Below are 13,816 nucleotides of genomic sequence, written 5' to 3' on the forward strand. Positions count from 1 at the left end.
TGCAGAGACAAGATAGACAGGTTCAGAGGTTAGGATGGATCAGAGGTTGTAATACCCGACTAGATTCCGGCATCGGAATCCCTACCTTCCGGCGGAATCTCCGTTGGAATATGGAATTTTGATGATGCCAGAGTCTTCTAGAGGGGTAAAATGTGATTTCTAAAATGATTTTTTACTGATTTCATGGTTTTAAATGAAAAAGATTTGAGTTTTGAAAAGGAAAAGACCAAGGAGGTTTTTGCCAGGTTCGGCCGCCGAAAGTAAAGTTCGGCCGCCGAACATGAGTTGGTTTTGGGAGCGCTTTTGGGCCTCCGAAGGCCTTGTTTGAACAAACCAGGTTCGGCCGCCGAACATGAGGGTGTTTTGCATGCAATGTTAGGCCGCCGAAGGAGGTTTGGCTGGCCACCTATAAAAGCCCCTCAGACCGAAAATGGGCGAGATTTCTCCCCATTCTCGAGCTCAGGTGTGTTCATGTCCTCCTTTGGTCATTTTCATGTTTTCTCTTCATCTCCTTCATATTTTTATGAGTTCCATGGTTGTTTTGAAGAGTTTTCAAGCTTAGATCAAAGTTTTGGGAGCTTGGAGACCCAAGGAGTAGTTTCCTCCCATCTCCAAGTTAGAGCTCGCACAAACCCTCGATCTTCAAGAGGTAAGTGTGGATCTATGCTTTTCTTTACGTTTCATGAAGTTTTAAGTGAGTTTTAAGAGGTTTTGATGGTTGAGCATGGGTAGATATGCATGTTAGGGTTTATGTGGGTTTTATGCCCAATGTATGATAATGTATGTTTGTGTTGGGGTTTAGGTCAGTTTTCAAGCCCCTTGAGCATATGGGAGAGAGTATGCATGATTGGGAAAGAGTATGTGAGGTTTGGTTTGTTTTGATGGTTTTGGCCTATGTGGGTCATAAACTATCTATGTATGCTTTAGATGTTTTTGGGGAGTTTAAGCTTGTTTGAGCTCCTTTGTGCATGGTTAAGGATGTATGCATGTGTTTGAGGAGTTGGATGCTTGTTTTGGGGTGTATGGAAGGTTTGGGAGGCTTGAAATGCACAAAGGCTGAGTTCTGGATGAACTCAGGTTCGGCCGCCGAAGGTGGTTTCGGCCGCCGAACCTGCCTGAGGATGCAGGGATTGGCCGCCTAACCTTGCCCCCGAAAGTTGAGTTTTGGCTTGAAAGCAGACTTTCGGCCGCCGAAGGTAATGTTCGGCCGCCGAAAGTGCCTGACTTTCGTCTCTGGAGAGAGAGTTCGGCCGCCGAAGGTGCCGCCGAACCTGCCTGACTTTCGTCTCTGGAAGGGACCTTCGGCCGCCGAAAGTGCCGCCGAAAGTGTCCTGTCCAGCCGTTTCATGAGTGTTTTCTATGCATGTTTAAGTGATGCTTTAGGGGGTTTTTGGGTAGTTGTTTATGAGTTGTTTAGAGTATGTTTGGCACCTCACTGGAGTCCACCTATGTAGGATCGGACCCGAGGAACCAAGGTGTTTAGCAGTGTTAGCTGCTTCAGAGTTAGTCCAGAGCTAGCCAGAGGTGAGTGGAACTAACCCTTATGTTTTAAATCAAATATTTTCAGCATGTTCAAGCATGTTCATGCATCATGAATACCATGTTATGCAATAGGTTGTTTGCATTAGAATTCACGAATATGATGCATTGCATAATACGATGATGATGATGTGGATGGATACTGGATGATCCTCTAGCCCTCGGTATGTTATGACATGATATAAATTGATATGATATGGCATGTATGATATGATATGAGATGAGAAGCCCAGGCGTGGCCGTATCGCCCCTGGCATATAGTATGAGAAGTCCAGGTGTGGCCGTATCGCCCCTGGCATAAAGTATGTGAAGTCCAGGCGTGGCCGTATCGCCCCTGGCATAAAGCATTGTTGACTTATTGTGGTACGAGATTGATATGTAGAGGGCTATTGGTGACAGATTCATCCTTGAGGTGATTTATTTGTGATGTGACGCATTCCATGATAGTATACGTTAAAATGAACTGTTTTCTTTTATGGTTTCTGCTCACTGGGCTTTTTAGCTCACCCCTCTCCCCTAACCCCTGGTTTGCAGGGTCAGAGGTAGTTCAGGAAGATGACGAGATATGGTTATGGTCAGGACATGTAATAGAATAGTAGTGGACATGATGTAATGTAAGGATATGTATTGATGTAAAAAGAGATGTATTGCATAATGATATTATGTTATATGATCAGAGTTATCGTATGGTGCTTGGCTCGAGTTGGATAATCCCCTTGTACATGAGTTTTATTTTATGTTGTTTCATGTGATGGACCGAGTTTGACATAGGATATGCTGACCCTAGGGGTCCTATGAGTTCAGTCATAGTGCATACACAGGTCAAACGGGTTACAGAAAAAGTTTACAGTTTCATGTTTTAAAGTTTATGCTTATGTTTTATCATGTTTGGGATTACCAGCTGTACAGGATGTATGTTAGGCTTGCTACGGGTCCCGGCGACCTTAAGTCGATCTGGATCCTAGCGCCGGTAGCGGTCCGATTTCCGGGTCGTTACAGAATGGTATCAGAGCCCTAGGTTCACATGGTCGGACCTATAGTGTGTCGGGCTCATAGAGGTTGTAGTAGGGTGAGCACAATAGGAAGATCATGTCCACTAGGATAGGATATGGAGTCCTGTCTTGTATGATGATGTGAAATGCCATGATGATGAGCATGTGCATTAATGCTATGTTATGTATGTGATGCAGGTTCATGTGTTTCCACATGAACCATAAGATGCTAATGTTTATGTGCTATGTTATGCTTTCAGAAGTCAAGATGAGAGGAACTCGTCGATCTGCGAGATTGACTGGAGCTCCGCCAGAGAATGAGGGCATGGATGCCCATTCCCCTGCTCTGCAGAGGGCAAGATCTTGTAGGACGATCAGGGAAAGTACATCAAGGGACCCTATAAGGTCTTTTGATGCATGTCGGAGGAAATCAGTTCATGAAGGTATGTCAGCGGATGTGATGGAAACAGAGGAGGATAACCAGAGAAGAGATAGTAGTTTGGGCATGAGTATGTCAGTAGAGGATATGCGAGAGTCCCAAGGAGGCACTCAGGCCTCGGGCTTTGTTCCACTACAGTGTCCACCCTACCCGCAAGGGCCAGGGTATCCGATGGGAGGTACATCGGATTTCTTTAGCCATAATCCATATCCCACCTTTATGCCCTATCCTCCCTTTTACCCACAGTACCCCATGTTTCCATCCTCACCCTTTTTCCCAGGTCCAGCAAACCCTAACCCAGGGGATGCTGCACCTCCTCCTCCACCAGCAGAACCAATAGTCCCTGATGTCCGGATACCCAAACCTGGTTCATCAGTTGGGGGTAAAGTAAAGATGACAGATTACCTCAAGTTGGATGCCCCCAAGTTCGAAGCAGGCGATGACCCTTTTGAGTACCTCAGAACGGTGAAGATGATAACTGATGAGCTAGAAGCAAGTGACAGTAGAGCTATTCAGATGGCAGGGTTCACATTGAAATGCAAGAAGGCAAGGGAATGGTTCAAAAACTATGTGGACCCAAGGTTGGAGAGCTTATCCTGGGAGCAGTTTGCCAATGAGTTTGCAGGATGGGCTTTTCCAGATAGTTCCAGAGAATTGAAGATGATTGAGTTTGAGCAGCTAAGGCAGACGGAAGAGATGAGCGTAGAGGAGTTTACAGACAGGTTCCTGGAGCTGTTGCCGTTTGCAGGACAAGGTCTTGATACAGACCTGAAGAAGTCTAGGAGATATGTTATGAAGCTTCACTCCAGGTATTCCTCGTTGGTTCAATCAGCAGAAAGGGAGAGTTTCCATGTTATAGTGGATATGGCACGGAGAATGGAGGCTAGTGCCATTGTCCAAGGGACAGTTAAACAGTACATGACACAGTCTTCGGGTTCCAAACTCCCGAGGACAAGTGATGTTGATCTCTCCCCTCTGAACGAGGCTGTCACAAAAAGTAAGAAGGGAGACAGAGGTCTCAGAAGATCAAAGAAGAACAAGTTCTGGAATCGGATAAAGTCTGGTCTGGGATTAGGAGGTGGCTCGAGCTCAGGCACAGAAGTTGCAGAGTGTACGAGGTGCGGTAGGCCGCACAAGGGAGTCTGTCGGTTTGGGACTACAGCATGTTACAGATGCGGCCAGGAGGGGCACATAGCTCGGGAGTGCCCTAAGGCAGCTTTTATGACACCGTCCCATCAGACAACTCCAGGCAGTATGGCTCAGCCATCAGCTCCAGTCATGTTTCAGGGCAGTGGTAGAGGCGGAGATAGGGGGACAGCCCCTTCTTCAGCAGGTTCCCGTGGGGAAGGTCCATCAGCTCCAGCGCGGATCTTCGCCATGACTCAACAGGAGGCTAACACATCGAACCCGATGGGATCAGGTAATCTCACTCTGGTATGTTCTGGTGTGTCTGTTTCATGAACCCTGATGTTTCTCTTTTATTTGTTTGCTTGTGAGCCCTCGTGAGATTGGGTTGATAGCTTATGGGTTAGAGTATCCCCTTGGGGTCAGTGCACCCAAGTGTGATCCATCTGTGGCAGAGTCAGTCTGCCGGTTTAGTCAGAGTATGTGTTGTGAGTAGATGCCTTCCAGCTGACCTAGCGGTTCTAGATTTGACTGTTTGACGTCATTCTAGGGTTGGATTGGTTCTTCTACTAGTGGTACTACCTAGTCTGCAGAGACAAGGTAGTCAGGTTCCGAGGTAAGGATGGATCAGAGGTAGTCCTTAGAGGGGACAGAATAGGGATACCTAGAGGTTCAGTATCAACCCTATAGGCTCGTAGGTTGTTCAGGAAAAGTTGTCAGGGGTTCTAGCTCTTCAGAGAGAGTATAGCAGTCAGGTCAGGGAGCCCGCCTCAGTGCCCATTGTTAGAGAGTTTTAGATGTTTCCCCAGACGAGTTCCCAGGACTACCACCTGTCAGGGAGATAGAGTTCAAAATAGAAGTAATGCATGGAATTGGACCAACCTCTATCCCTCCCCACAGGATGGTATCAACAAGGTTTAAAGAGATGTAAGAGCAATGGTATAAGTTGGTAGTTAAGGGTTCCCATCTGACTGAGCACTTCGCCTTGGGGTGTTCCAGTGTTGTTATGAGGATGAAGGATGGATCCCTAGGACTTTGTATCGACTACAAGTCGTTGAGCAAGGTCACTACCCAGAATAAGTGTTTGTTACCTTGGATCGACGATCTATTTTAAGCCAGCTAGCAGGAGCTAGTTGCCTTTCCAAGATAGATCTGAAGTCTAGGTACCATCAGTTAAGATCAAGGAAGAAGATGTACTGAGAACAGTGTTTAGAACCAGATATGGGCACTATGAGTTCCTAGGAATGTCGTTCGGGTTAATAAACGCCCCTACATCATTCGTGGATCTCATAAGCAGAGTTTTAGTCGGTTTCTGGATCACTCCGTTATTGTCTTCATTGACGGTACCTCGGTGAGTTCCAGAAATGCAGAAGAGTATGCCCATCATCTGAAATCAGGATTGCAAATCCTGAGAGAACATGGCTTGGATGCCTAGTTCTCCAATGTGAGTTCTGGTCGAGGAGCATATCCTTCTTGGGTCATATGTGTCGGAGAAAGGAAAGTGAAGTAGACCTGAGAAAGTTGAAGTTGTAGCCGACTAGCCCAGGCCCATGGTAATGACAAAGATTAAGAACTTTTGGGTTGGGCAGGTTACCTAATGGAGGTTCATCTAGAACTTCTCTAGAGTTGCCGCTCCTATGGCCAGATGGATCAAGAAGAACCAAAGGGTGTGTGGTCTACTTAGAGTGAAGATGGCTTTGAAAAGCCAAAGGAAATGTTGATGTCAGCACCAGTGGTGGCTCTGTCCGCCAGTGATGGAGATTTCACAGTGTCCTGTGATGCGTCCCGTGAGGGACTAGGTTGTGTGTTAATGTAAAGTGGTAGAATGATTGCTTATGCTTCTAGGTAGCTGAAGAAGCATGAGTTGAATCATATTACACACGATCCAGAGATGGCAATGGTAATACTTGCACTCAAGATGTGGAAGCGATACCTGTATAAGGTATGAGGACAGATCCTTACAGATCGAAAGAGCTTGCAATACATCTTGAGTCAAGGGAGAAGAACATGAGGTATAGGAGATGGGTAAAAAACTGCGTGGTATTCGCGACTTCAAGGTTCGGTATATTCGGCTGAGGCAAATATTTCGATAGATGCCCTCAACCGGAAACCACTTGGCAACTTACCCCATCCCTTAGTACAGTAAGAAGAAAGCCAATAGTCAGAAGATGAGAAGAATCAGAACTGCTGTGAGTCAGCAGGAGAGTATGAAGTCGTCCGCAAGAGGCATGTAGAGTTTCAGAAGAGAAGAAGAGTTTTTGTCAGAGTGCACGGCGGAAGCATGTTGAGGTTCTCGAGGAAGTCGAGGTTTGCTGGAGGTGTCTCCTAAAGAGAGGGTGATTCGCTATGGGCGGAAAGGTAAATTAGCTCTCAGATACATTGGACCCTTTGAAATCCTGCAAAGGATTTGGGAATGCATCCCACGAGTTAGATTTACCCACTTCAATGGAAGAGATCCATTCGTTTTTTTTCATGTTTCCACGATATATGAGTTCGTGTCGGGTCCGAGTGAGGTTCTTAAAGGAACCAGAGGTGGGGACCGTAGAGGATCTCACCTATGTTGAGCAGCTAGTACGGACCGCAGACACACAAGTCAGAAAGTGTGGAAACAAGGAAATCTCGATGGTGAAAGCCCCTTAGAATCACCTTAAGATGAAAAGTTCACCGGGGAGACCGAGAGTTTTTACTCCAGCAATGACCGTGTCTCTCTTTTAGAAGAGAGGTTTTTAGGTTTTGCTTGCTTGTTGCTTGCTTGCTGATGTATGCTTGATGCATGTTTGTTTGTTTGAACATTCGAGGACGGATGTTCTTAAAGGGGGGAAGAATGTAATACCTGGCTAGATTCCGGCATCGGAATCCCTACCTTCCGGCGGAATCTCCGTTGGAATATGGAATTTTGATGATGCCAGAGTCTTCTAGAGGGGTAAAATGTGATTTCTAAAATGATTTTTACTGATTTCATGGTTTTAAATGAAAAAGATTTGAGTTTTGAAAAGGAAAAGACCAAGGAGGTTTTTGCCAGGTTCGGCCGACGAAAGTAAAGTTTGGCCGCCGAACATGAGTTGGTTTTGGGAGCGCTTTTGGGCCTCCGAAGGCCTTGTTTGAACAAACCAGGTTCGGCCGCCGAACCTCAAGTTCAGCCGCCGAACATGGGGGTGTTTTGCATGCAATGTTAGGCCGCCGAAGGAGGTTTGGCTGGCCACCTATAAAAGCCCCTCAGACCGAAAATGGGCGAGATTTCTCCCCATTCTCGAGCTCAGGTGTGTTCATGTCCTCCTTTGGTCATTTTCATGTTTTCTCTTCATCTCCTTCATATTTTTATGAGTTCCATGGTTGTTTTGAAGAGTTTTCAAGCTTAGATCAAAGTTTTGGGAGCTTGTAGACCCAAGGAGTAGTTTCCTCCCATCTCCAAGTTAGAGCTCGCACAAACCCTCGATCTTCAAGAGGTAAGTGTTGATCTATGCTTTTCTTTACGTTTCATGAAGTTTTAAGTGAGTTTTAAGAGGTTTTGATGGTTGAGCATGGGTAGATATGCATGTTAGGGTTTATGTGGGTTTTATGCCTAATGTATGATAATGTATGATAATGTATGTTTGTGTTGGGGTTTAGGTCAGTTTTCAAGCCCCTTGAGCATATGGGAGAGAGTATGCATGATTGGGAAAGAGTATGTGAGGTTTGGTTTGTTTTGATGGTTTTGGCCTATGTGGGTCATAAACTATCTATGTATGCTTTAGATGTTGTTTTTGGGGAGTTTAAGCTTGTTTGAGCTCCTTTGTGCATGGTTAAGGATGTATGCATGTGTTTGAGGAGTTGGATGCTTGTTTTGGGGTGTATGGAAGGTTTGGGAGGCTTGAAATGCACAAAGGCTGAGTTCTGGATGAACTCAGGTTCGGCCGCCGAAGGTGGTTTCGGTCGCCGAACCTGCCTGAGGATGCAGGGATTGGCCGCCTAACCTTGCCCCCGAAAGTTGAGTTTTGGCTTGAAACAGACTTTCGGCCGCCGAAGGTAATGTTCGGCCGCCGAAAGTGCCTGACTTTCGTCTCTGGAGAGAGAGTTCGGCCGCCGAAGGTGCCGCCGAACCTGCCTGACTTTCGTCTCTGGAAGGGACCTTCGGCCGCCGAAAGTGCCCTGTCCAGCCGTTTCATGAGTGTTTTCTATGCATGTTTAAGTGATGCTTTAGGGGGTTTTTGGGTAGTTGTTTATGAGTTGTTTAGAGTATGTTTGGCACCTCACTGGAGTCCACCTATGTAGGATCGGACCCGAGGAACCAAGGTGTTTAGCAGTGTTAGCTGCTTCAGAGTTAGTAGCCAGAGGTGAGTGGAACTAACCCTTATGTTTTAAATCAAATGTTTTCAGCATGTTCAAGCATGTTCATGCATCATGAATACCATGTTATGCAATAGGTTGTTTGCATTAGAATTCACGAATATGATGCATTGCATAATACGATGATGATGATGTGGATGGATACTGGATGATCCTCTAGCCCTCGGTATGTTATGACATGATATAAATTGATATGATATGGCATGTATGATATGATATGAGATGAGAAGCCCAGGCATGGCCGTATCGCCCCTGGCATATAGTATGAGAAGTCCAGGTGTGGCCGTATCGCCCCTGGCATAAAGCATTGTTGACTTGTTGTGGTACGAGATTGATATGTAGAGGGCTATTGGTGACAGATTCATCCTTAAGGTGATTTATTTGTGATGTGACGCATTCATGATAGCATACGTTAAAATGAGCTGTTTTCTTTTATGGTTTCTGCTCACTGGGCTTTTTAGCTCACCCCTCTCCCCTAACCCCAGGTTTGCAGGGTCAGAGGTAGTTCAGGAAGATGACGAGATATGGTTATGGTCAGGACATGTAATAGAATAGTAGTGGACATGATGTAATGTAAGGATATGTATTGATGTAAAAAGAGATGTATTGCATAATGATATTATGTTATATGTTCAGAGTTATCGTATGGTGCTTGGCCCGAGTTGGATAATCCCCTTGTACATGAGTTTTATTTTATGTTGTTTCATGTGATGGACCGAGTTTGACATAGGGTATGCTGACCCTAGGGGTCCTATGAGTTCAGTCATAGTGCATACACAGGTCAAACGGGTTACAGAAAAAGTTTACAGTTTCATGTTTTAAAGTTTATGCTTATGTTTGATCATGTTTGGGATTACCAGCTGTATAGGATGTATGTTAGGCTTGCTACGGGTCCCGGCGACCTTAAGTCGATCTGGATCCTAGCCCCGGTAGCGGTCCGATTTCCGGGTCGTTACAGAGGTAGTCCTTGGAAGGGACATAGTAGGGGTGCCTAGAGGTTTGATGTCAGCCCTACAGGCTCATAGATTGCTCCGGAGAGGGTACCAGAGGGTTTCTCGCTCTTGCTGAGAGTTTAGTAGTCAGGTCAGGGAACCAACCTCAGTGTCTGTGGGTTGAGAGAGAGTTCTGAGCAGTTTTTTCTAGGCGAGCTGTCAGGTTTATCACCTGCTAGAGAGTTAGAGTTTGGAATAGGAGTGGTGTCTGGACCCAGAACCATTTCTATTCTTCCCTACAGGATGGTACCTGTAGAGTTGAGGTAGTAGTCAGAGTAGTGGTGAGTCTTGGTAGACAAGGGTTATATCCGACTTAGTACCTCACTCTGGAGTGTTCCAGTGTTGTTGAGGGAAAAGAAGGATGAATCCTTGAGACTTTGTAACGACTGTACCAAGAGCAGGTATTCCCATGAAGGATTGGTGATCTATTGGAACAGCTAGTAGGAGCTGGTTGTTTTCCAAGATAGATCCAAGATCCGGGTACTACCTGTTAAGAGTTACAGAAGAAGCCAGTTTAGTAAAGATGAAGAGAGAAGGGCAAGGATTAGAGTGCGTAGCGGAAGCTTGTGGAGTTCAGGCGAAGGTTGGGATTTTGTTTGTGGCGTCTTCTTTTGTTAAGTGGTGATCCGTTGTGAGTCGACGGGTAAAGTGGCTCCAAGGTACATCGACCCTTTGAAGTCTTGTAAAGGATTGGGGATGTATCTCCTGCTTCAATGAAGGAAATCCATCTGGTTTTCCATGTTCCTGTGGAAGTGCGTGTCCGATCCAAGTTAGGTTCATAAGGAACCAGAGGTGAAGATCTTAGGGGCTCTCACCTATATTGAGTAGTCAGTCCGGATCCTGGACACGCAGGTCAGAGAGTTGAGGAACAAGGAAGCCCGGTGGTGATAGTTCTTTAGAATCACCACAGTTTGGGAATGTGCCTAGCGGACCCGGGAGTGTTTACTCCAGCTGTGCCTGCGTCTCTCTTTGGAGAGAGGTTTTAGGCTTCGCTTGCTTGCTTGCATGTTTGTTGTTTGAACATTCGGGGACGAATGTTTTTGTAAGGGGGATAGATTGTAATACCCGGCTAGACGCCGGCATCGAAATTCTGACTTTCCGGCGGAACGAGGATGTCGGAGCCGTCTCGAAGGGTGTAAAAGAGGTTGTCAAAATGTTTTTAAGTGTTTTATGGTTTTGAATGCAAAGGAATTGGGTTTTGAAAGGGAAAAGACCAAGGAGGAACATTTCAGGTTCAGCCGCCGAAGGATAAGTTCGGCCGCCGAACATTGCATGGTTTCGCCCGCCGAAGGTGAAGTTCGGCTGCCGAACGTTGCATGGTTTTGCATGCAGCTTAGGCCGCCAAAGGAGAGGCGGTTGGCCACCTATAAAAGCCCCGTTGACCGGAAATAGAGTGAGCTTTCACTCTCTTTTCGTGCAAAGGTAGGTTTTTGTCCTCCTTGGATAGAGTTCAAGTTCTTTTCCCAAATCCCTCAAGTTTTCATGGGTTTTATCCTTGGTTTTGAAGGTTTTGAGCTTTAAGCAAAGTTTTAGAGCTTGGAGGCTTTGGAGCTTGGATTCTCCATATCTCTAAGTTTGGATCGCACCAACTCTCGTTCTTCAAGAGGTAAGTGTAGATCCTTAGCTTTTATGATGTTTTAAGTGAGTTTTATGAAGGGTTATGGGGGTTTTGATGCATGAGTTGCATGGTTGTGCATGTGAGGGTTTATGGACCCTTTATGCCTATGTATGCTCTATGTTGTTGTGTGTTGGAGTTTAAGCTTGTTTATGCATGGTTAAGGGTTTATGCATGTGTTGGAGAGGTTGGATGCATGTTTTGGGTTGTTGGAAGCTTGGAGAGGCTTGTTTGGGCATGAGGCTGAGTTCTGGATGAACTCAGGTTCGGCCGCTGAACCTGCCTGTGGTGGCATGTATTGGCTGCCGAACTCTGCCCCCGAAAGTTGGACTTTCTGCTCTGGAGGGGAGATTCGGCCGCCGAAGGTGCCGCCGAACATGCATGAGGTTCGTCTCTGGAGAGGACTTTCGGCCGCTGAACCTGCCGCCGAAAGTGCCCTGTCCAGCCTTTTCTTGGGTGTTTTCTATGCATGCTTTTGTGATGTTTTAGGGGGTTTTTGGGGAGTTGTTTATGAGTTGTTTAGAGTGTGTTTGGCACCTCATTCGGGTCCCCCTGTGTAGGATCGGACCCGAGAGATCGAGGAGGCTGTCAGTGTTAGCTGGTGCAGAGTCAGTCCAGCGTCTGCCAGAGGTGAGTGGAACTAAACTTAATGTTTTCAATTGAGCAATTAACTACTTTTAGCATGTTTCATGCACCATGAGTATGCAATAGGTTGATTGCCTTAGTAGTCACGACTATGATGCATTGCATTAGTTCTTGCTGATGTGGATGGACCAAGGCGACCTCAATAGCCTACGATCTGTTAAGTAAGGAAAGACCTGTGTGAGCTCCCTTGGGGGGGCCGGGCGCTGACAGAGGGAGTTTTGAGGTCATGTCCAATCCGAGATATGAAATGTTTGTGCTGTGACGCATTTCATGAAAGCATGTTATTAATGAATTGTTTTCATTGTTTCTACTCACTGGGCTTTTTAGCTCACTCCTCTCCCCTAACCCTAGTTTTGCAGGGCCAGAGATAGCTATGGGGAGTCAGAGTCTGCAGAGTTAGAGTATGAAGTGTATGTAATAGAGTAGTGGACATGATGTAAATTAAAGGATTAGTATGTAATGGAATGTCTCGATATGTAATGTCATGTAATGGATAGAGTTGTGCTTTGCCCTAGTGTATGGTTTCTCCCTTGTTATGCATGATCTTTATTGACTGTTTTATGTGTTAAGATAAGAAAGGTGTGGAGCCAAGGCGGACTTGTGATATGCTCACCCTATGAGAGTAGGTTCTATGTTGACAGACATAGTGCATGCAGGTCAAGCTTGGTAAGGGAAAGAAGGGTTTTTTCCGTTTTTATGTTTATGTTTGATCATGTATGGGATTTATCAGGTACACAGAGTTCAGGATAGGCTTGCTACGGGTCCCGGCGGCCTTACGCCGATCTGGATCCTAGCGTCGGTAGCGGTTCGGGCCGTTACAGAGGGGTATCGGATTCCGGGCTATTACAGTAGAAGCCTTCAGTGAGCTAGCTGCATCATTGTTAGGCAGGCGTCAGCCAGAAGTGAGTAGAACTGAACTAATTTCTTGTTTTAAAGTAATCAAACTTTTGAGCATGTTCATGCATCACGAATGCCATGTTATATGATAGGTTGTATGCATTAGAATTCACGAATATAATGCATTGCATATTTTACTGTTGATGTGGATGGATATTGGATGACCCACTAGCCCTCGAGCAGGTTATGTTATGATGGATACGGAAGACCAGGACTGCCCATTCTACGTGCCCTGTCACTATGTAAGAGAAAGACCAGGGCTGTCCATTCTACGCCCCTGGCATTTATGGATATGTTATGTTATGATTAAGAGGAAGTCCTGAGGAGTTCCGTCGAGGGCCGAGCACTATTTGGAATATGTAGAGGGTTACTGGTGACAAGTCTATCTTGTTGTGATTTGTTTGTGCTGTGACGCATTCCATATGAGTATATGTTTATTAAACTGTTTTTATATTCTGCTCACTAGACTCTTGTAATTTATCCCTTTCCCCTAACCCCAGGTTTGCAGGAGCGCAGATAGCTTGGGAGAGTCGGCATTACTTTTGGTATAGTTTTAATGTAATAGAATAGTAGTAGACATGTAATATCTTATGGATTAGAATTGCGTTTTACCCTAATGATAGTTTTGTAATCTCGGTTTGCATGATCTTTATATAAAAGTTTTATGTATATATTATGTTGAACCAAGTTGAGGCATGTATGTTGACCATACTTAAGCATTTGATGAAAGCTCTAGTATGGGTTATATGTTTTCAGTTAATGATACATGCACAGATCAAGTTTGGTTTCATGGAAATATTTAAATTTTATGAAAATATATGATCATGTATGGGATTTTATCAGATATACAGGATGTATAGTAGGCTAGCTACGGGTTCCGGCGACTTTAAGTCGATCTGAATCCTAGCACCGGTAGCGGTCCGGTTTCCGGATCATTACACTTCCTTTTCATTTATTTTCGGCATATTTTTTTTTACGATCAATATTTTGATTATTCTAAACTTTTAAAAGCCTCAAAATCGTCAGACAGATTTTAATCAAATTAATTTTCAAATCTAAATAATTAGGTTTTTAATATTCGACATCATATATCACTTTACAAGCTTAAAAAGTATACTGCAATTGAAAATTATCTTTTGTGATTTAAAAAATAGAAATTAGGTGGAGAAGTAAAATTCAGTAACAATAAGAATAAATAACCTCAAGATTTGTCAAAGAGTCTTTGAGTAGCATGAGTTTTTCTCTC

The sequence above is a fragment of the Manihot esculenta genome, chromosome 12, assembly GCF_001659605.2.
Source record: "Manihot esculenta cultivar AM560-2 chromosome 12, M.esculenta_v8, whole genome shotgun sequence".
Taxonomy (NCBI): Eukaryota; Viridiplantae; Streptophyta; class Magnoliopsida; order Malpighiales; family Euphorbiaceae; genus Manihot; species Manihot esculenta.